This window comes from Cricetulus griseus (assembly GCF_003668045.3).
Source record: "Cricetulus griseus strain 17A/GY chromosome 1 unlocalized genomic scaffold, alternate assembly CriGri-PICRH-1.0 chr1_1, whole genome shotgun sequence".
NCBI lineage: Eukaryota > Metazoa > Chordata > Mammalia > Rodentia > Cricetidae > Cricetulus > Cricetulus griseus.
This window is the reverse complement of record NW_023276807.1, coordinates 166,899,241-166,923,793: the sequence shown is the minus strand read 5'-3', so window position 1 is coordinate 166,923,793 and position 24,553 is coordinate 166,899,241. Positions and strand designations below refer to the sequence as shown.

The following is a 24,553-nucleotide window of genomic DNA, read 5'->3' as shown; positions in this document are numbered from 1 at the left end:
ACAGACAATTTCATGTTTAATTATGGAAGCCAATTTTTTAGTTGTTTATGATTTTTTCATTTTAATCTTTGCCTCACAGAATTAGAAATAATTTATAGTTGAGTACATGATAACAAGACCACTGAAAAGCTGCCAACCCAGTGATCAGGGTCTCTGGGGAAGCAGTGTTGTGGTTGCTAAGCATTCGGGATTGACATTTTTCTGGCTCCTTCCTCCCCTGCCATCTTTTCACCTTAGAACTATTAGGACTCATTATTTTCCATATGGTCCCATAATTTCAAGAGTTGTGCCAATTAAAGGTTAGATAATGAATCATGAATTAGTACTGGGACCCTCCTTACAGGAGGTGTTTGTCTGGAATTATTTAGAATATAAATATATTGTAAGTTAGTAAACTGATAAAAAAAGTTTTCTTACAAATTTGTTGAAACTCAAACTGAATATGGCTTAGAAATATTTGTTCAAAAACTAATTATTACAACTTTATCTCTGTGAAATTAATCATCTATGTGTGTGCATATGTGTGTACATATGTGGTTTGTGTGTGTTGGATACACTTGTGTACAGTGCATGTGGAGGCCTTGGATATCATTTCCACCACTTTTTTTCTTTCTGAAGCATGGTCTGTTATTGCATTGGAGCTCACTAAATAGGTTATGCTGGCAGGCCCTGTGTACAGTGTGTTGTAGATTATGTCCATACCTCCATGTGCAATGCCAGCCAAGAATATGGGGGCATTGCTTAGAGCTTTAACAGTAATGATGGGGTTTACATCTTCTAATGAATTTTGTTTGCTAAATGTATATAGAATCATTTTATATAATATTCCAACTTCTGCATGTGCTGAAGTAATACATGATGCTAAGCATAGTACATTTCATGCCACCATGTTAAATGTTGGACATATCTGTATGTCTTTTGCCGTTAAATCATTAAGCTGCAAAAACTTCATTATTTAATAGGGCTTCCATCCTGTGGCAGCACTTCTAAGGTTTATTTGGCAAAACTGGTCAGTTTATTCTTAACATTTCATACTTATAAGGGATAGGCTTATGTCTTTCCAAGGAGCACAGGACACTGTCTTTCTTCTCTAGCCCAAAAGATGTACTTTAATAGTAGAAATTTCCTGACAGATGAGAAATAGTCGTTCTCTGGGAAACAATGACAGCAGTTTTATGAGGACTACCCTGGAAAAAGCATGTCATGAGGAACTTAGCTGTTATGTCTGTATGACGTATATGCCTCAAGCGATCAAGTTTTACGGGGAATGGAAGACTTTCAGTTCTGTAGTTTGTATTTGATATCACTCATGTGCTTTCTTTTTCTACTACCTCTTCTACTTCTGATGCCCTTCAGTTCTTATTTTACCAAAAATGTATTTATTAATAACTATATCAAATTGAAAATAAATTCATCATGCATTCCCCCCAAACTATGTGACCAGGAGCATATAGCTGGAGTCTGTGGTGGGACCATCTCAGTACTAACACCTGCCTGGCTCACTGTTAATCAAAGCCTCCTAAGAATGCCAAAAGAGAAGGGACAGAAACCTTTCCATATCACAGAGTCAGAGACACTAATAAGATACAACCCAAAATATTACAATGTTTAAAAATAAAAAGCTGAGGGGCTGGAAAGATGGCTCAGTTGTTAAGAGCACTAGCTGCTCTCCCAGAGGATCCGGGTTCAAAACTCAGCACCTACCTGGCAGCTCACAACTGTCCATAACTCCTCTTCTAGGGGATCTGATTCCCCCTTACAGACATACTTGCAGACAAACACGAATGTATATAAAATAAATAAATTATCTTTAAAAAATAAATAAAAAAATAAAAAGCTGAACTATATTCATTCGCATAAGTATAATTACAAAACCTATTTCCTTTTTTGTTTGGTTGTTTGCTGGGGTATAGCTGGAGTTTCTGTTCCACCTGGTCCCACAGCCAGTTAGCCCCAAATAAACACACAGAGACTTGTGTTAATTATTCAACGGTTTGGCTAAAGGCTTAGGCTTCTTATTGACTAGCTCCCTCTTAATGATTAACCCATTTCTATTAATCTAAGTATTTCCACGTGGTGTTGTCTTACTGGAGAATCTTGTTCCCTCAGCAGCTACATGGCATCTGCTCTGGAGGCTTCTTTCTGCATCCTCTCCCCAGCGTTCTCCTATACTTCATGCCTGGCTACTGGCCAACCAGTGTTTTATTTATCAACCAATGAGAGAAACATATATACAGAAGGACAACCCCCATTACTGGTGAGGGGTCTCATATACTTTCTTGCAGGATAACTTCTCTTATTTATTGATTTATAAGCCATTGAGTTATATTTTTAGTATTCATTTTATATACATCTCCAAGTTAGAAGAAATTAGTTTAGATAATTGGACCATCCTTAATGTTAGTTACATTGTTTTGGGCTGTTACATCCTTAGAATAAGATAATTATAGTTAAGGAAAGCATTAATATTTTATTGTACAAACTGGTAATAATTATATTATTTATTATACTTGAAACTTGTACTTAGTGATTAAAAGACTTTCTGTAGTGCTTGAGAAGTGAGTAGTATTTAAGGAGAAACTAGTTTAAATTCAGTAACATACAAAGCAGGTAGAATCAGATTATGCTGTTTGATAGACAGAAAGTACACAGTCTGTAGTAAAGACCCCTCCGAATAAGGCTCTAGGGATATATAGTCTTGATGATGTAAGGTGCTACTACCTTAATTAGTTCACATCTGAGATCACTGTTTGAGCCTCAAAAGGATGAATTTTTAAAGTATTCTCTACACTCTGCTTGGTGTGTATTTTATTCCCCAGGCTGTCATATATAGTAATAGCTGGTGCTCAATTAATTTTGAAGTTGTACCTTTTATTTGAAAACAGCATTACAGAAACATATTTCATGACAAGCTATAAAATTGAAACTACCATGTAAATTGAATTATCTTAGGAAAGCTATTAAAACAGAGGTCTTTGCATACTGACACATCATCTAAAAGAAGCCATTTGGTGTCTTGTCATTATCCCCAACATGGCTAGTAGATGCACCTGGTTTGCAACTTGAACTAGCTTTAAATTAATGTTTCATTATGCCCTTAATTTAATTTTATCTAGATCTATAGTACTATCACTTCCCACCACCCCAACTGTGGCTATGTAGCACATACTGAAGGAGATGGTTTCAAACACACATACTCATCCTCTACAGCGATTCATATTAGAGCATTGAGACCCCGTAATATCCCTATGAGACACAAATTAATATAGACTGACTGCCTGTCACAGTGAGATTAGGTGGGAAAGCTTCCATAGCTTCTTTCCATCCAGTGGATAGAAACTAGCAAGGGACAGTTGTGTAAACAACTATGTAAAATACCTGCATCTCTTCTTTCCTGGTATTGTTACTTTTAAGGTATTTTTAACATTCAGTAATTTAGCTATTTCATTTTGTGTTTTCTCCTAATAGAATGTATTACTGGGTTGTACTATAAGTTATCCACCTCCACATTCCTTTAAATAGCCTCTTTCACACATCTGTATACATATAATGGAAAGTATGTTTGATTCACATGTGATATGTATAGTCTTGAAAACTTTTAAATGCCAACATATGTATTAGGAAAATGGAAGGACTTTTAAATATATTGCCTCACATATTTTTCCTGTATTTTATGCATTGTAATGTAATGTACTCTCAAGAATGACCTGCAGATAAATCTAACATTTATTCTGTGTGAATAATCCTTTTGGCCTGTTTATTTCAGTATGTCTTTACTATTGCTCACTGAGGCATTTCTGAAAAAGCCACAGGCTGCCTGGTCCCCTCTGCTAGACTGCATTGTTGTACAGGTGGTGATAAAGGCATAAGTTAGTCCTCTACTTAAAACCCAACATTCTACCATTTTTGTAGAAACTGATGTTTTTGGATATCAGTGTTTGCTTTTGGGTGGGACTTTGTGTAAGAACTCTCTAATATCAAATCTACTGCATTGGAAAATGTGATTTGTCTTGAACATTTATGGGAACCTTATGACTTCTTCAAATATTCATATGCTTATACTTTCCCATCCCAGGCAGTCATTGCCTCACCACAGAATTACAATACTGTAACAGAGTCAGACATGGTGGAGGATGGGTGCTTGCTAAGAACCTCCATGTCCTCCTTGCAGTTTATTTACAAGTGAGTGCAATGACGGCTAAGGCACTGCTGTCACTTTTTCTTGTCATCCTGAGAAACTGAGACTTTGAGGATTCCTATAACAGTGAAGAAGTGTAAATCCATTTTGGAGATGGTTGTTCCAAAGACATTTAAGATACATGGAATGGTCAGTCTTGTTTTCATGAAACAACATAAGTATTATCTATACTGTCTCAACTGTTAGCCAGGCCTGTTGTCTAGCTGAAAGGGTTGTCAATTAGAACGTTTAAAATGTTGGCCGAAATGAAAACTTCCACTCACCAGACTGCAATTCAAGATTGCCATCAAAGATGAACTTAGAATATTGCAGATATGTTTTATTGCATTTTAAGAATGTTATAGACTTTTTTCTTTAGGTAAATATGATTATCCATTTTTACAAAGGCTAGAATGAGTTCTGTCCTGATTCACTCAACATGAAAGTTGTGATTCAAAGAGCCTGGGTCCCATCTGCTCTAAGTCAGTGGCCCTCAAGAGTCATTAAAATTATCTTTTCAAAATTACAGCTCAGCAAGAGCCATCCGTTCTGTGCATCCAGAAATGATTGTCCAAATGCCCATCTGCACATCCTTCTAAGAAATGTAGCTCAACAAAGGAAGTGCGGGTTCCTCAGGGAAATCATCCACTTCAGCATGCATATGCCGTACTACAGTTAATCAGGCACTCTCTATTGAAGTTCCTGGCACTGGGGTATGATTGAATATTTAACAAACAAGTGTTTCTATGCCCAAATACAAGTGGTGCAGGAGCTTTGGGGGTATATATATGTTTGACTCAAAATCATTGTGTTTGTTCTTCTGAGAAACAGATGAGCAAAGGACTGGAATGTGAAAATGGTAGATGACCTTTTTGCTGCTCTGACAAAGTACATTCAATGGATGTGGGGTTTTCAGTAGCTCCGTGATCAACCAAAAGGAGAATGTGGCCATTCAATTCATTCTAAGGAAGCTAACTTCTCATGCATGTAACAAATGCATAGAGCTCACACAGAAATTAACTCATAAGCAGGTTGAGCCCAAATGGGGTACATATGTGAAATCAATGAACAACATCAATATCTTATACAAGAGGCAGAAGCATTACTGAAGAAAAGAACAAAGTGCTCTCAGTGTCCCTGTGGCAGTGAAGACCATAGAATTTTCCTCTAACTGAGAAGCTGATCCAGGTCACATCAAAATATTAATTAAATTTAATCTTACATATCATCTTCTCAATCATCTTAATTCCCTTTCTGAATCTTGTATAAACTACAACTGATGGTCCCGGGACAGCCAATGGGCACATATCTATGGTTACCTGTGTAGATCCCCCAGTTACTTGTCCTTTCCATATATTTAAAATAGCACAGAAGCACATTAGCATGGAGATAGACTCATTGGGGCATACATCTTCTTCTTGGCTGATAGCCAAACCAGGATATAACTTAAGAAAAATGTGAACTGAATGCCTAGATACATGCTTTTGAGTAATTTCATGTATATAAACTCTATTTATGCCAAACAAAGAGAAAGGAATTCCTGAAGTAATAACTGGGAGTAAGGAAAGGCTGTACCGTGATGCATTGTGGATGGAGAAGTAGATTTCCTATCAAGTGAATTCATTTGTTCAGGGCCTTCTAAATGAATTGGGGTTGACTCACTTTTCAAATTTTCACAAGAAAGTATCTGAGCTCTGGAGGGATGTTCCTCACTGCCTCTTACCTTATGAGTAGTATTGTTTTTGCTGCTGTCCTCTCTCTGGTTTTCAGTTTCATTCACTTAACTGAATATAAAATCTGTATAGATTAATAGTGTACAGTGTGATGTTTCAATACATGTACATACCTTATTATTTAAATCAGATTGGGTGTATCTTCTCCAACTTAAGTTTTTCATGTCATACTCCTTAAATCCTTATCTCTAGGTTTCTAGAATATGCAGTGCATCATTGATGTTCATAATTACCCTCTAGTGCTGTACCTGCCTGTTGTCTTGTGACCATTTCTTTCTGTGGGAAGCAGTTGGGATTAGCAGACAGTGGTGGTGTCAAGCTTGGTCTTAAAGCCTCAGTCAATAATGGCTTGTTGATGGTGGCAGAGGGTTCATTTCTCAGGGACATGTCTTGCTGATATTCACCAGGCCTAATTTTTGTTTATGCTAGTTTCATGAACATTTTACAAATAACAGAGAAACTTATCAGAGTCCCACAGATGGTAAAGAAAGGTCAGTGACATTGTGGCTATCTCTGTCCATGCCTCAGTCCCAGGAGACCCTGCTCTCTTTTGTAATCCGCTTATTGAGTATGCTTCCCCTTCCCAGCACTGAGCACTCTGAGGATGCTCACATTGTTGACGCAAGTGTCTTTGGATGGAAAACTAGAAATGAGTGCCAGAGACACTGGAACAATGCCCAGTCTCCTACTAGTGAATGAGTGGTAATACTTCATTTGCATAAAGATACAAAAAGGATCTGTTTAGTCTAGTCTAGAAGAAGGGGAATAGAAAAGTCAGCAAATACCTCCTAAGTTAGTTCTAAGACAGCTCTGGTGAATTCAGCATAGCCAACCAGCCAACCAACCTCCCTCCCTCCCTCCCTCCCTTCCCTCCCTCCCTTCCTTCCCTCCCTCCCTTCCTTCCCTTCCCTCCCTCCCTCCCTCCTTCCTTCCTAAAAATTTGGTCTGACTGCTATACAGTGTTATCTCTTCTGCAAACACAAAGCAAAGCAAAACATTTACTTCTAACTGATAAAAACTTGTGTCAGTGGGATTTCTGTGATCCAAACATCCTCTGTTCATTTACACACACACACACACACACACACACACACACACACACACACGCACGCACGCACGCAAAGCTGGGATATAGCTCAGTAGTTGAGAGCTTGCCTAGAATGTACACCGGGCCCTGGGCTTGACCCCCACACTGAAATGAAAGCAATGGTATATATGTGTATTATGTCAAAGGCAGGATATAGGAGCCTTTGCAATTGGCATTATTTATTAGGCTACATGTACAGCATTTTGTAGACATCACAGGAAAATTCATGGATAAGAAAGCTACACTGAGTCCTTGTAAGAGACCCTATAGGTGTTAAGTCTGGCAAACTCCACCCTTAAAATGCTGATTCCAAAACTGAAATCAGTCTAGCTTCTCCAACATCAGTTCCTGGACATGAGCACCTGTGCATTTTTCTACTCCATATCACAATCTCCTGATAGACCTCCATTTCCACTGTTCTGGTATCAGAGCCTGGGCTCTGGAAGCCTCAAAAAACTCACCCACCCATCCCCAGTAGCCCAATCAAATGAGTAATAGTAAAAAACAGAGGAAGAGATTTATTCAGTGTGTCTACATTAGGAAGAAGCACAAATATAAAGATCCAGTGATCTCCCCAGGTCCATCTTCACGGCCCTAACATGAGGTTTAGATTTAAATAGAGGGAGGGGGGATGCATAGCTCAGTGGTCCTGGTGGAAGTATGGACTGCCCACCATCAGTGTCTCAGATCCAGCCTCTAAAGGTGGTCTGACAAGGAGTCAGAATTGTCAGAAATCTCTTCTTGGGAGACAAGTTCTTCTCTGACTGGCACCCATTATTCTGACTCCCCCTATGACATTCCTGGGGAAATCCACTATCTTGAGGACCATTGTTTCAATAATGGCCAAGAGGAGGGCCCAAGTGTCTGTCCTTAGAATATCCTCTCCTTCCAAGACAGTTAGTTACACTATCTCAGCACTCCACAACAGTACCCTACCCATTCCTTCCAATCTGTGTCATTATGGTATTCTGTTTCAAATCACATAATTCTTCATTGCCTCCTAAATAAAATCTCCAGATGGCGATTATTTTATGTTCCTGCCAGCCATGTTGACCAGTACAAGACTCTAAACATGATGACCAAGAAAGGAAGTGGGAGAGACAGTAACAGATGTCTTGTAATTAAAAGCTCTGCTAATGCCCTTGTGCCGTGCTCAGCCTAGAACATGCTTGCTTCCTCACCATCGCATGTTCTTCATTCTCGAGGGGAATTTCACCTTCCTGAACGGATCATTATTATCGAGCTATATGAAACTAAACAGTCCAACTTTGACACCAAATATTTTGTTTATAAAATGCCAAATTTGGTAATAACTGCATTTGGTTCTGTGTTCCTGTGATGGAATTTCAAGGAATAGTTTGCTGAAGCTGTATACATTTAGTGTCAGGATATAGATCATCAGACACCACTTACTATCTTCTAAGTGTGCTATGATTTTAAAATAAATTTTATCTTTCCCCTGATATAAATCTGTTTAATACCCATTTGCTTACTGTATATAAATACAAGTGAGTCAAATTAGAAAAATCCACCATAATTATTTACAGTGACATAGTTATTTCTTTAAACATTATTCTATAGCATGCCTTAGGGTTTCTGTTGCTGAGATGACCAAAAATCAAGTTGAGAAGAAAAGAGTTTATTTGGCCTCTATTTCCATATCACTGCTCATCACCAAAGCAAGTCAGGACAGAAACTCAAAGAAAGCAGGAAGGTGAAGGCAGGAGCTGATACAGAAGCCATGGAGAGGTATTGCTTACTGGGTTGCTAAGCAAAACCCAGAACCACCATCCCAGGGATGACACCACCCACAATGGGCTAGGCCCTCCCCCATCAGTCACTAATTAAGAAAATGCCTTACAGGACTGCCTATAGCCCAATCTTGTGGACACATTTTCTTAGCATGAAATTTTATGCTATAATATGTAGTAATTCATAGCATAAGAAATAGCCCCATATTTCTTCTTTCCATTAATTATTATTTTCATGGCCATTGATTTTCTATATGTAATTTCTCTTCACTTAGATCTGAAAATTTTTTTAGCATTGCTTTCCCATGGATAAATCACAGAACTATACAGATGTAAAATTCTGCTAGCATTCACTTTGAGCTATCCAAGCAATTATATTGAAGAGGATGTTGATATTTTTCTGGACCAATACACTTTTCATTGAAATGTTCACATAAGAAAAATACTTTATAAAACACGTTTCATTATCTACTGCTCTTAAACAATAAAATTGCCTGACAGCAGGCAAAAAAAATGCCTCACTAAACCTACATGTTCTGAGAACACCGTTTATTTCTCTCTCTTCCCACAGTTAGCTTAGTATGTAGACAAATATGCTGTTCTTAGATGCTGCTGGCAATTCATGGGTCCTATTTTAAATGTTCTTTGAAGTGAATATGTGATTTTTTTAAATGTTCTCTAATAACTTACTTACTTGGGAGTAGAAAAATGTGCCTTATCCATACTACTTACTATATAGAAAGACATTTTAGCAAATTATTAATACCTATTTGTAATTTATATAGCTATTTTAGTTGCTCATATTTTTCTTTTCATATTAAAGTAAAATATATAGTGCCTTATTCATCGATTATATTAACTTGTTAAAAACATGTACTTTATATCTTATTCACAAGTTTCTGCCCAAAATTATTTTCACTTTATTCCACATTGTAGGGTAATCACAGTATCCAAGGTTCTCCAGTCCCAAGAACTAGTGCTTCTGTGTTAGCCCACTTAAAGAGTACGGTAGACATGGGCAAGATACTTAGAACGGGCCTCCCTGGAAGCAGGACCACCAGAAAGCAAGAATTCCATGGTGAGGCAAATGGATAGAAGTAACTTTAAAATAACTCAAGGCTCTGGAGAGGAAAATAACTCATCTAATGTACATTAAAAAGTTAATCTATTAGATAGCTTACAGAATCAAAGGCTTCAAAAGGTCCCACCATGGCCACCTGCTGCTTGGATAGTTTGAGAAAAAAGTAGCTTCTCAAACTAGAAAGCTGAAAGCCTTAGAATGGGAGGTAACAGTGATATAGACCCTATAGACCCAGTCTAAGACTGAAAGCCTAGGAGAGTCACTGCTGGGAGTCCACACTGAAAGTCTTAATAATCTTGTTTGATGCTCCTGGGTCATAGTAACAGCAAAGAGTGCAAGCTGCCACCTTCCACTCTTTGTTCTAGCTAGGACCACATCTCGCTGGGTAATATTACTCATACTCCGTGTGGATTTTTTCTCATTTCCTGACCACCCCCCCCAAAAAAAAGCATTTCTGGAACCATCTTTACAGACACTTCTAGAAAGTGTGTTCTAACGGTTTTCTAGGCATCTCTCAATCCAGTTGTATTGTCAACCAAGGCTAGCCATCACAAATATATCTCTTGTGTGTCCCATACCATTCTAGCCCTAAAGGAAGGAAGGAAAGATGTTCTTAGAAAATTCTAGATCCCACAAAGATGACACCAGCTAACAATCTAAGCAACAGAGGAGAGGCTACCTTAACTGCCCTCCCCTGATAATGAGATTGATGACTGACTTATATGCCACCCTATAGCCCTCATCCAGCAGCTGGTGGAAGTAGAAGCAGACACCCACAACTAGTCACTGCACTGAACTGGAATCCAGTTGCAGAGAAAGAGGAGTGATGAGCAAAGGGGTCCAGACCAGGCTGGTGAAACCCACAGAAACACCTGACCTGAACAACAGGGAGCTCTTGGTCCCCAGATTGATAGCTAAAATACCAGCATGGGACTGATCCAGACCCCAGGAATGTGGGTTTCAGTGAGGAGACCTCAGAAGTCTACGGGACCTCCTGTAGAAGTTCAGTACTTATCCCTAGCATAGGTGTGGACTTTGGGAGCCCATTCCACATAGAGGAATACTCCCTGAGCCAAGATACATGGGGGTGGGCCTAGGCCCTATCCCAAAGGATATGATAGTCTCTGATGACCCCCTATGGAAGGCCTCATCCTCCCTGGGGAGTAGAAAGGATATGTGGTAGGTAGGATTTTAGATGGGGGAGGGTAGTGGAGGAGGGGAGGGAGAGGGAACTGGGATTGGCATGTAAAACGATCTTGTTTCTAATTCAAATAAAAAATCTGCAAAAAAAAAAAAAAGAAAGAAAAAGAAAAATCCAGATCCCATTATCAAAGCAAAGGAACCTATTGTCCTACTACATGACAGCTTCAGCAAGCAAAACTCTCCTAAAATAAGTCTGGGAGGAAAGCTGAAATGGATTTCAGAAGGGTCTGGGTATAGTGTAATAGTGGTTTCTGCGTGGGTGGGACTTCCTGTTGGTTGTGCTTTGGTGCCCATTTACTACAGTATTATTCTTCATCATTTGGGTGATTAGTAATGTATTTTCTTTCCCATTCAGATGCTTTAGTTCACTTACAGCAGCTGTTAAAGAGTGTGCTGCACATCCCAGGGATAATAGAATGCCTCATGTTTTTAATGAGAAACATAATTATGTGGTTCTCATCATAACAGTTATTTTTTATTTGCCAGTTACTTCCTATAATTTGAGTGATCACTGTCTGCAAATTATAAATGAGGACCTTATTTTTTGAGCCAAAAGCTTGCCCGTTAAATTGACCGATTTTCAATAACAATCTACATTAGGAGCCATAAAAGCATCATTACTCTCTTCACTTTCTGGTCTCTCTGCAACCATTTCACAAATAATAAATGATATGAGTGAAGGTTAAGAGTAAAGCCGTGTCCTCGGCTAAATCCCGAAACTAGTTGTGTGCTGGCTGCATTTGTACCCAAAAGATTGATGTTTCCCTTTCCACATTAATACTTCTCTTTCTCCATTTTCTTATAAAGTATACTCAGAAACTGAACAAAAAACTAGATACTGTAGAACAAACCACACACATTCTGCTTTCAAACATGAAAATTTGTATGTGTAATGTCCAAGAAACATTCTATGTTTCTTACAATGCAAGACTTTGGCCCATTTATTCGCTAAGCCTTTTGGAATAAGATACTACCTACTACAAGTCATTATCATGATTACAATGGAAGTGACTAATGTATATGAGCATTTCCTTGTGTCCATCAGTGTGCCACACCCCTGTGCACGAAGTTTTTCATTTAATTTTCACAAAGGCCCCAAGTGACAGGGACTCTCATTGTGCCCACTGCTCAGATGGGGACAGTCAGATGTAACAGATTACATTGTTCAGGAACAACAGCTGCTATAGTTGAGCATGGATTCTCTTTGTAACTCTAGAATCACTGCCCATATGCAGCATGCCATGAGGATAACTGTGTGCCACTTCTTTGTAATGCTAATAACCTCTCTTCAGCAATACCCAAATGGAAAATTCTTTGCTATCACAGTTAAATACAGTCTGTCAGTCTGCGTATCCAAAAAGTAGTTTGCTTCTTATCTGGTAATTTTTTTATAGAAACAAAACCAGAACACAGAAGTGAGCCTGTAAAGGCACAAATGGACTTGAAGTTCCTTGTCACTCAGCAAGGGAGTGACAGAAAGAATAATGAACCAAAGTTTGGAGAGAAAGCTAGTGATGGACTCTATATGTTTTCCTCACTTAAGAGGCACTTGAGTTAAGGCAGTTATCAGAAACCCTTAGGATCATTTCCAGGGGTTTTTTAGTTTCCTGTGTTCAAAGCCCAAGTCCAACATACCTCTTCTCCCATGAAGCAACTTTTAAGTCACTATTCCATTTCCACCTGAAGACACCAACTGACAGAAGCTCCAGAGGAATGAGCATAGAGAGGAACTTTGTCTTTGGGGAGGACTAAAGGCACAAAGGTATGGCTTTCCATTCATGCAAAGAAATTTGGCCTCAGTGTCAAAACTTAGACATGGGCTGGAGAGATGGCTGAGCCACTGGGGACTCATATACTTTCCCTGAAGACGCCAGTTCAGTCTAACTCCAGTTCCAGGGCTCCTCAGCCTCCTTCAACATCAGCACTCATGCACATACCCACATAATGACACAGAATTAAATGGCTTGAAAGCTCAAACTAGTCCAGTTCTATCTCTGACAACCCATGTAATCACCAAGATCCATGTCTTGCATTTGCAAATGTGACCAACCATCTTACTTTAATAGGACATAAAATTATTGACGGCAAAAGGTAGTCTTGCCTCACTGAAGAGTGAAATAACAGCAGGAATGGAGTGTTCCTCAGAGACACATTTGAAACAAGTCCATGTTCATTGTCTTACAGTGGGTTCTAGATGTTTGCAACTAAGAACCTGTGAAAGTTTTCTCAAATGCCTTCTGCACAAAGGGGATTCCCCCAGAGACCTGGAGGAGTAGCTTTTCTCACTTTGACTACCTTATTAACTCTTTTCACATGACAGAATCCATCCTTTAAAATGTTCAATTCAGTTTTAGTTTATTATCAATATGCAGGCATCACCACTATCATTTCAAAAGAAATCCAGTCCCCACTAACAGTCATTTCCATTGCCCTCACCATGTTCTGCACCACTTTCCTGCCTGTTCAGGACATTTCATACAGAGGAAAACATCTTATGTAGCCTTCTGTGTCTGATTCCTTTGTTGAATATATACATCAAAGCACTTGATTCATTCTGTGTTGGGATTTTCTAGAGGAGGAGAACTTATGGAGTGTGTGTGTGTGTGTGTGTGTGTGTGTGTGTGTGTGTGTGTGTGTGTATGAGAATCTATATCTATGTAGATATATAGAGATATATGATGTATTAGAGTGGCTTACATGCCACTCCAATACACTCTGTGGTCCAGCTTGTCCAACAATGGCTGTCTACCAATGGCAAGTCCAAGAATGCAGTTGTTTAGTTCATGAGGCTGGATGTATATGCTGGAATATCATCACTATATGCTGGAATCCCAAAGAAGTAGGTTCAAGTGTCAGTGAATGAATGAACTTGCCAGTGAGAGTAAAAGCAAACAGGCAAAGAGTGGTCAAGAGCTTCCTTCTTTCATGGTTTTATTTAGGCTTCCACCTGGTACAGCCCATTTTAAAGATGTACTGCCCACCCTAAAAAAATCCAGATTCAAGGTGGGCCTTCCCACTTCAATTATTTAATTAAGGAAATCCCTCAGAGTTGAGAACCAAGATAAGTCACACTGAACCTAAATCCTTTATGTGGTTATGCCTTATTTCTTTATTCATTTGTCAAGTGAGGAGGTTTGGACTGCTTCTATTTTTGGCTGTTACAAATGAGGACACAATGAACCTTCATTACCAAGTGGCCAAGTGTTTTGTTTTGGTTTTGTTTTGGTGTTGTTCCCTGCAGGCATTTGTACTCAGTATTCTTGAGTACATATGTAAAAGTGATAAGTCATAGGAAACTGCTCTTAGGAAGAGCTGCCAAACTGTCCCAAAGTGTCTGCTCTGTTTTCCATTCCCATGAGCAGTGTCTGAAGGTTCTACTCTCTGAATATGCTAATCAGCGTTTCTTCTGGTCTCTCTTTAGTATTTAAGCCATCCTAGTGGCTGTTAAGTGGTAGCCCACTAATTTTTATTTGAATTTCTGTAATGACTAATGATGTTGAACAACACTTCATGTTGCTTATTATCCATTTATATATCTCTTTGGGATGAATGTCTATTCAAGTCCTTTGCCTATTTTTAATTAGATTATCTTAGCATTATTCATTTGCAAGAATTCTTAATAGAGTTTGAATGAACCTTCCTTACCAGATATATGATTTAAAATATTTACTTCCACTCTGTGTGTTGCCTTTTAATTTACTCACGGTACCTTTTGAATCATGAGCATTTTAAATTATGATGAACCTGCTGTTTTACTCCATTGCTGTGCATTTGGTAGTATATCTAAAAAAAATGCCTAACCCAAGGCCACATATATTTACACTGAATACTTCTTCTGATATTTTCTTATAGCTCTGACTCTTAATTTCCTTTATGAATATGTACTGTGGGGGATTGTCTGCCTACATTATTTAATATGGAAATTCAATGTTCTAGCATATTTTTTGAAAAAGAAGTTTCTTCCAATATAATGATAAATGATATATATATGTATACACACATATATATATATATGTGTGTGTGTGTGTGTGTGTGTGTGTGTGTATTCTCTCTGTCAGTACTATATTAGCACTATTATTCTAACTCTGTAAGCTTCAAAATCAAGAAGTGTACTTTCTCCAACTTTACTCTGCCCTTTCCTTGTTCTTACTATGCATTTCCTTGTTCTTGCATTTCTGTATGAATTTGAGAATGTCAGTTTTGGCATAAAAGGCAGCTGTGGATTTACTAAAAACAGGCCCCTCTGTGGCCGGCTTGCTGCCTGTAGTGGGGCTACTTTGATATGCTATGGACCTTTGGAGGGTGGACTGCTATGGGCAGTCTTCTGTCATTGGCACTGGGCCTTGAATGGCATTGTGAGAGGCAGGTCCCATCTTTTTATCTTTTTCTTCTTTCCTTCTCTTGCTTCTCTTGGATTATGATATAAAAGAACTTAGTCTACCATATATCCGCTGCCATGCATCTCTGGAGTGCCACCAGAGGCCTAAAGCAGTGAGTCTGCCCATCTTAGACTGGAACTTCATGAATCGTCAACCAGATAAACTTTTCCTGATAAGTTCATTATATCAAATATAGCAGTGTGTGATGGGGAGCTGACTGACATGGGATGACACCATATCTCCAGAACAACTTGTTAGTACCACCATCTCATCCATATTAAGCCTTCAAACCCGTGGCCTATCTTTCTGTTTTTCAGTCTTTTAGCAGTGCTTCGACATTTCCACACATAGATTTAGCTTCTTTTGTTAATTTATTCCCATTTTATCATTTTTATAGAATTTTTGTTTCATTTTTATGTGTCCATTACTAATATATAGAAGTACAGTCAATTTGTATCTTATAACCTTGGTGAACTTGTCTGTTTGTAGATTTCTATACATAGGATCATGTCACTGTAAAAAGGTAGCTTTACTTCCATGTGCCTTTATTTCTTTTCTTCTTCAGCACCTTAATAAATTATCATTGATGGAATTTTTTCCTAATTTCATTGATTTTGTACTTTAACTATTGTGGTCTTACTATTGAAACCTAACACAGACAAATAGCACCAGCTAGATGTCATACTTGATGCCAAGTATCAATCTTGAGAATTATCCTGGCTCCTGGCATCAGTATGCCATTATCAATGCTGGGCTAGCACATTCAGCCATACATTTGGATTTCTGACATGTCATCATAAGTGACATCACTATCACCTATGCTGGACATCTAAAATCTCCTCAAGAGTGATAGGATATTGCTATTTGGGTCACCTTTTGAATAAGACCATCTGCTGAGTGCATAAGGTCAAGAATTCTCACTGCTAGAGATTCTGTCTTTAATGGGCTATAGCTGTTGAAAACAACAGTTGTGCAAAGGAATCTATGCAGAGAGAATATGAAAAAATAACATACTAGAGTGGCAGAGCTGGGCAGCATACCGGATACTTCAGTTATTATCTGGGTGGTCATATCTGAGCTGTGATCAAAAATTTACTGAGATACCAGATGTACAAGCAACCTGTGAACAGTGCTTTAAGCATCAGAAACATTGGATACAAGGCTTCGAGAACAAAGCTGGGCTGTATAATCACACAGGAACACGGGGCCCAGACCATATTTTTAAAAGAGAGCAAGCTCTATCCCAAGGCTAATAGTTTTTGGGGGTGGGGGCAGGCTTTAAGTAAACCATTGAGATGCTTCCTTGCCTCTGGCTTGTCAAGAATGGATGTGACAGGCAGGAAGGGAACAAGGTGTTTTGCTGCTAGTTCAGAGTCAAGATGAAGGGAAGCAGTAGACAGATGTTTGATGTGTAGAATTAATATGGTAAGTGAAAGAGGAAATGAGCAGAACTAAGGATGGCCCAGGGTTCAGAGGCTAAGAACCTGGACAGAGGGTAATGTTGTTCCAGTTACAGAGCTCAGCCATTAACTTAGCCTCAAGGTTGTGGGTTGATATCCAATTGAAAACCTGTGCTCTTTCCAAGTGGCTAGCCATTTCATGACAAAGGAGGGACACAGCTGTCTGTGGCCCATGACCTAGGAAGGTACTACTCTTAGGAATGATTACTGAAATTGATTTGCTGAGTGCTTGGTAAACTCCTTTGGAATGTTTTATTCATATTTTAATAGAGTTCTTTATTGTGAAACTCAAATATTTTTAATTAAGAAGTGCAGCCCTTGGGATAATATTGGAGCCACGTAGATAGCTAGTAATTAAACTTCATGCATATATACAACTGCATTCAAACCATTATGAATGAAGCCTGCAATGACAGTCTATGCATCTTTAAACAAACAAACAAAATAGATTTATCTAATGGACTTGGTATCCCCAGTTGTCATATGTGAACTGCAGAAGTAGAACAGGGTGTAATAGCACCAAGAAAAGGTAGAATTTATGGAAAACTGATCATTTTCATAAGAAAGACAAAGGGGCCACCAATTATAACTTTGGGTGCTTTCCTTAGGGGAAAGAAAAGACCTGCCTTCCTAGGAAAGAATTGCACAATGACTCATAGTTTTGACTTTTGATTTAATCATCACATTTCCATTTTTCATCTCAAAACACAATGACAGAAAAATGCTTTCAAAGGATATTTTAGACTTTGTTTAATCTGGTCATTTGTTGAATTAATTGCCATGCCATTTAGTATAACATGCAAAAGGATTAGCCTCACTGTCTCCCTGATGTGTCTCAGCCCAGTGTTAGAACAGGATATAGCTAAGCCACATTTATTAAAAAGTAATAAAATTCTATGTAATTTTTGCTCTCCAAACTTAGAGAAAAATGAATTTTAAAATTATTTTAAAGTTTGAAAGGCCTTGTTCCATTTATATGAAGTTCCACATTTTCTAAGTCATATAATACTCTTTGTTCAAAGGGAAGCCATCTGTCTCTCTTTGAATTTGTCACTGGAGTATGCCATTTGCAGCTGTTTTTCCAGCAATACCCCATTGTTTAAAGAATTTAGAAATGTGTTTCTGAGCCCATGCTTCCTCCAGTTACAATATTGGTTTGTTCCAAGCACCTGTTTCAAGATCAGGTTCCACGCATATTGGACATATGTTCACCACCCTGGCCCAATTGTACAGGTTCACTTAGAGGTGACTCACACACATTTGACAGTTTCATCACAGGTGCCCACTGGCTTCATACTGTCCCGCAGCCAACTGACAAGGCTTTCCCAAACAGAGCACTCCATAAGTCAGGAGCCGTGGATACAGTGGCCCAAAGCACTAACTAGCCTCAGACAGACCTGCAAGAGTCTAAGTGCAGCATTCTTCCCCTTGTGATCTTGGACTTGTTACTGGTATCTTCAGCCTCAGTTACCTCATTTAAATACTGGGGTTGGGTGAGACATTGCTTGTTCATAGCACTATTTTGACTATAGATAAAATAGTGTGTGTAGAACACTTATCCCATAATCCCATAATCCCATAATCCAAAGGGCCATTATACAAGGAGAATAGTGTATTTACTTACTGCTCAGTAATATGGAAACCATTATTTCTGGCATTCTAGGCAAATAAAGCCTTTGCAAATTAACAAAGTTCCCAAAATTAATTACAATGACTGTAAGTGGTTGCTAAACAGGCATATGCTTCTTGTGTCCCCTAGTTGAATAGGCACTACATAGAGTGAATTCGTGTGTTCCTTCCATAAAGTGTTTAGAAACGAGAGTGATAGTTCTTCTTACAGAAGCTTCCTACTGTGTGCCTTCCCTGTTCCCAAAGCTAAACTGCTGGTGGCATCACTTCAGGCCTGATGGACAGAATTAAATTGAGGAAGAACTAGCAGAATTTTTTAACCCAGAGTGCTAAATTACATTGAACATTCCCACCAATTAATAGCTTTCAAACAGTCTGATATTTGATGTTTTATCAGAATTGTACTCTCTCCTGTCCCCAGAAAGAAAAGATCTTTGCCTAAGTCTTGTCTAAGTTTCTTGCTGAAACTACAGAATCCAGGGATTGAGTAGCATTCATGTTGTCCATAAACATATCTGAATTAGTAGGGGAGTCTTCCTCTAGCCCCTCTGCCCTCTTTAGAGTGAGGGCTCAATTCCAAATTTACTGTTGCTACAGAATAGTCTGTTTCTTGCAATTTATTATACCCAGTGTCTAGTTTGGCTGTAAAAAAAAAAAAGCCCAATTGTTTAAAGCAGAAGTTAGATGAGATGATGAAGAGTTGAGGGAAAGGCTAAAATGTGGGTAGCTTCTGTAGAACAGAAGTCATTTGAACACTGGTATCTCTGTGACAGAGCAGCTTCATATGTGAACAGTGTGCCTGTTGCTGTCATGAAGAGAAGCAATTCTAGATTTTCAAAAGTTGAAGAAACTAGGGCTAAGGAGATGAATCAGGTTAAGATTTTGCCATATAAGACTGGAGTTTGGATCCCCAACACGTCTGTAAACAGTGGGTGGGTTAGGGGCCCATCTGAAATCCCAACATGATAAGGAGACAGACAGACCATCTCTCGAGCACGCTGGCTAGTGAGACTAGTTGGACTGGGGAGTTCTAAGTTCATACTAAAGATCTGCCTCCATATAGAAGGGGGAGAACAATCAAGAAAGGCATTTGACATCCACGTGCAAGTGCATATGTGTACAAACACACACATGCACACCCACACAAGGAAAAAGAATAACATTTAAAAATTGCAACTCACAAGACTAACTGAAGTATGAGTCGATACAGACACCTGCAGTCTTTAGCAAAATTCACTGTGACAGCTCCCTGTGTGTTCTCCAAGATGCTAATGCTAACGCAAGCATCCTACTCAAGGGAAGAAATTTGCCTTCTCTGATGTCTTGGTTCTGTATTTCAAGTAGGTTCAAATCTTTTTTGCCATTTTCTTGTGTTCCATAGAGGACTTGGCCTGCAGGGTCTCCTAAACATTCTAAGGTCTGAAGTCTCTGGAACTTTTTCTGTAGCCTTTTCTACAGGCTGCTCTATAACTTATCCTCAGTCCCCAGCTCCACCCTTCCTTAGACTGTACCAATGTCATTCATCAGACAGAAGCAAAGAGGCCCTTGCTCACACTAAGTGACAAGGCAGTGTCAAAACCTAAGTTTCAAATATCCAGGTGCCTGTCTACCACAGAGAACAGCTCCCTCCAGTTAGAGCACACCAAAAATATTTTCATAACTATTCTGGTGGCAGCTTGACTCCTGTTGGCAATAAGCACCCAGGTGTCAACATGTTTGTCATCTCATTTCTTAATGCCATTGGGCCATTCCATCTTCATACCCCCAAGATTTCAGATTATTTACTCTGCTGTTTTCACTTCTATAATACTCAGTAATCTTAATTACTTAAGTAACTTGATTGCTTAAAAAATAATTTAAACTATCATTTATTGAAATCTCCTTTGCTTGTCCCATGTCCAAGGCTACTGTTACCTTGAAAATGTCATATCCTTGACTATGAGGTCTCTTCAGCTTGACTCTACCACATTCCTTCTAATGTATATTTAATTGTTAAGCTTGGGAAGTACCTTGAACTCAGAAGACAGATGCTAAATATTACAAATCAGTTTTCAACTCACCACAAAGTTAATAAAAAGAATCTAGCTATAATTGTCAGGATTATTTCTGAAAATTAGCAAGTCAACTATCAAGGAAAAATGTAGAAAAGTGTATTTCTATGTAGATCGTGGATTGGGGCATTCTCTAAAACTACAATGTCATTATACAAATCATTTAAAGATTGATTTATGGCCCTCCTTCCCAAAACCGCAGGTACATGGGTTATACTAAATACTACCAATCTTCTCACAAGGAATTGTTGAGTTTAATTACCCAAGAATTTTCTTCTGAGACCTTTTAGGGGATAGATGTTTATGACATGCAGGGTTGTCATGTTGTCCAGGTACTGAAAGGTTTATGGCAGATATTTAGTGGCACTGGCTCTGGTTACACCTAGATCTGTGACTGCCATTGAATAAAACACAATCTAGACTCTGAGAAGTTGACTCCTGACTCCTTTATGTTATGTGGGCTGATACCACATCTTCTACATTTAGTAAAGTGTTCTGGGTTTTTAAGACTATGGCTCAGTCTTTTAAGTGTTAATTTGCCACTTGTGTGGTAGACATATGCTTCAAGATAACTATAAATTATGGACCAGCAGGGTGGCTCCCGTTTGTACCCCCGGCCTGCTCCTCATTTGTATTATTAGCCCTGAGTCCCCAGTGAATCAAAGCAAGTTCTTGCAGGGATGCATAGCTCACTGGTGACGAGATGCCCCAGGACACTATCGTACCATTAGTTATTATATAAAATGGCAGTTCAGGAACCAGACACTGTTGCAAGTAGTAACAGAAGGAAATGAATTCTCAAATTAAAATGGCAATTAAAGTTTAAAATTAGCTTCTAAGAATGGGTTCATACTATTCTTGCTGTCATGAAGTACTCCAAAACAGTTTCCAAAACTCTATTTACATCTGCAAAACTCGAGTACATTTAAGTGTGAAGGGGACACTCACTCCCTACTTAGACTGACGATTGTTTTATTCTCTAGAACTGCCAGCATGAGTGGTCAGAGATTACCAAGTAGTCAGCACCTCACAAATCCTCTGTTACTTCTCCTGCCTGTCACTCTCCCTTTACAGCTGTCCCCAGGATCAGTTTTATCTCTATACTCACTATCATGCCTTCTTTCTTAGCATTTTGTTGGTGAAAGTCAATAGAGCAATCATTTCATGGCTATATAGTTTTCTCATGTGAATGTAACACCATTAATAATCAGTTTCACTAGGCAAAGGAGTAGTTTTTATTTGGGAGCTATCAATATATCTTTTGGTGAAATTTTAGACTTTCAATAAAACTGGGATGGAGCAGGGGAAGCAGTTTCGTACTGTAAGTGTCAACTAATTATAGCTATTCTCATCCCGGTAACTTTGGGTCAGTATTACTTCACTTTTAAAATAATAAGCTAGCAAGAAGCCATAGAGGTCAGGCAATGGTGATACATACCTTTAATCCCAGAAGCCATACTAGCAAACTATAGAGCTAGGCGGTGGTGGCACACACCTTTAATACCAGGAGTCAAGAGACAAGCAGATGGATCTCTGTTATTTCAAGGCCACACTGAGCTACATGAAATTGAACCAGTCCTAAAGAGAAACAGCTCCCACAAGAGGAGATCTCAGCACTTGGGATAACATGCCTTTAATCCCAGGATCTGAGAGGTATAATAGGAAGAACCAAAGGGTCTGATGAGGCAATTAGTCTCCAGCCACATTGAACACACAGGAAGAGATTTAGTTTCCAGTCAGGAAAGACAGGACCTCTTTTCAGCCTGAGGTAGAGGTAAGAGCTAGTGGCTGACTGCTTTGCTTTTCTGATCTTCAGCTTGAAACTTGAATCCCAATATCAGTCTCTGGGTTCTTATTAATTTGTGTTACACCTGTCCTCTATCTGCAACAGAAAAAAATGAAGGAACAGAACAGCAATAACAGATTTCTAGTATTGTTGCCAGGACTGAGGTTCTGAAAGGGATGTTTTTGTGCTAAGACAACCTGTTGGATGTGGCAAGGAAGGTTTAAATTGTCTTCATTTTTTCCAATATAATATTTTTATTGATTATTTTGGAATTTCACACCATGCACCCTGAATACACTCACTTCCTAGTCCTCCCAGGTGTGCCCCTATTATGTGACCCACCCACCCCCACTCCCAGATAAAAATGAAGAAGAACAAAAATACAAGCCCAATTTGTGTTGCCCATATACTCACTGGAGCATGGTCAAGCTCTCAGTGGACAGCTCCTTAAGGAAACCTGAGACCTTCCCCACCGTGAGCTCTGCTAGAAGCCCTTGATTGTGGAGAGCTACAATTCAGCATCCTTATTACAACTTTTAAGAGTTCTCTTTGGCAGTGTCCTGTCTAGGCTGTTACTTTGTGTGTGTGGGGGGGGGTTGTCACCAAAGTCTTCTATGTCCTTTTTTTAAACCATGAGTCTGTAGTCATCAATGGCACTTCAAAGGGAGCTTCCTTGCCCTTTACAGTGAGCAAGAGCACAGATCATGGACCATGGACATCATGCCATAGACCTCAGTATGGTCTCTGGTGGCAATACAGACCACAGCCATCAACACAACCCTCTGCTGAAGCACAGGCTACAGACCCAGACATGGACCTCATCAGCAGCATGGACCATAGACACCAATATGGCTTCCAGTGGCTACACAGGCCACTCACATCAACATGGCCCCCAGTGGCCATGCTGCCTATGAACATCAACATGGCTTCAGGTGGCAGTGCAGACCATGGACATCTGCATGGGTCTCAGTGGTAACACATTGCCTTCTCTCACATCTAAAACCCTACCTATCACAGTAAACTATTTTTTAATTAAGGTGATTTATATACCATAAAAATCACCTGTTTAAAATAGATAGTCCAGGAGTTCTAATATATTCTGTAACCATCATGGTGACCTAATTTTAGAGCATTTTCACCATCACAAGGGAAGTTATATATTGGAAGTTGCTCCCATACCTTTTCCAAGTCTCCAACATGTTAATCTACTTTCCATGTCTGTATTTGCCTACTCTAGACTTGTCAGATGATGGAATAACATGCTATGTAGCTGCTTTCATGTAGCATAATGCTCTCAAGATCCATGTAGACTGTGGGATGTAACAAACTTTTATAACACTTTATGACTGAGTTACATTATATAAATGGATAAGCAAAATTCCAATGATTGGCTGATGGACATTTGGCTATTTTTAGTTTTGGGCAATTTGGGATAATGTTGCTATGAACAATTGTGTAGACCATTTTGGATTTATCTGTGTGCTTGCTGTGTGTGTGTGTGTGTGTGTGTGTGGTGTGTATATAAGATTTTCAGTTCCCATTGTATCTAATAAATACTCTATGCTAAGCATTTTGAGAAACTACAAGCTTTTATTTTTCCAGACTAGCTTCTCCATTTTATATAACAACCCAGCAATCTATGAAAGGTTTCTTTTTTCATGTAACCAGTGCAAGTGAGGGAAATGCCACTGTATTCTGAGTTGCATATTATCTCCTGACAATGATGCTGATCACATTGCCATATTTTATTATGACCTTGACTACTACTTTGACTTTGAAATATTACCTTTTTAGTGGTTTTTCATTGGAATATAGATGTTGTTCCTTGTATAATGTTTTCTCCCAAAGCTTCTTAAATACTCATTAATGCTCCTACATTCTAACCACAGAAATAATCCATCATGAATACATAATAACTATAAATATTCAGACGCCAAATTTGGGACTTCTTAACTTCATAAAACAAATAGTAATAGGAATAAAAGGTGAGCTATGTGAAGATCCAGTAATAGTGGATAACTCTCATCTTTAAATAGGTGATGAAAACTAAAACTCAACAAAAGAACTTCATATGGACTATACCATAGATAAAATGGACCTAATATATATATAGAAAATGCACTCTTCTCAGAAGCCCATGAAATTTGTCTAAAATAGACCACATCCAAGCAAATTCATAAGAATTAAAATGATTCCTTACAATTTATCAGATAATA

The 24,553-nt window shown here is 38.8% G+C and overlaps 1 protein-coding gene across 9 annotated transcripts in view; it reads left to right on the top strand.

Annotated features, from left to right (window-relative positions):
- Nucleotides 1–24,553, top strand: part of Cfap20dc (CFAP20 domain containing) — a 289,810-nt gene that overhangs the window by 203,646 nt on the left and 61,611 nt on the right. Inside the window, exon 13 of one of the 9 annotated variants that reach the window (XR_004772275.1) lies at nt 1–497. The exons of the other annotated variants lie outside the window; for them this stretch is intronic. The gene's annotated coding sequence lies outside the window, so the exon portion shown is untranslated. Of the gene's footprint in view, nt 498–24,553 lie in introns of those variants that run through there. 9 annotated transcript variants of the gene reach the window in all.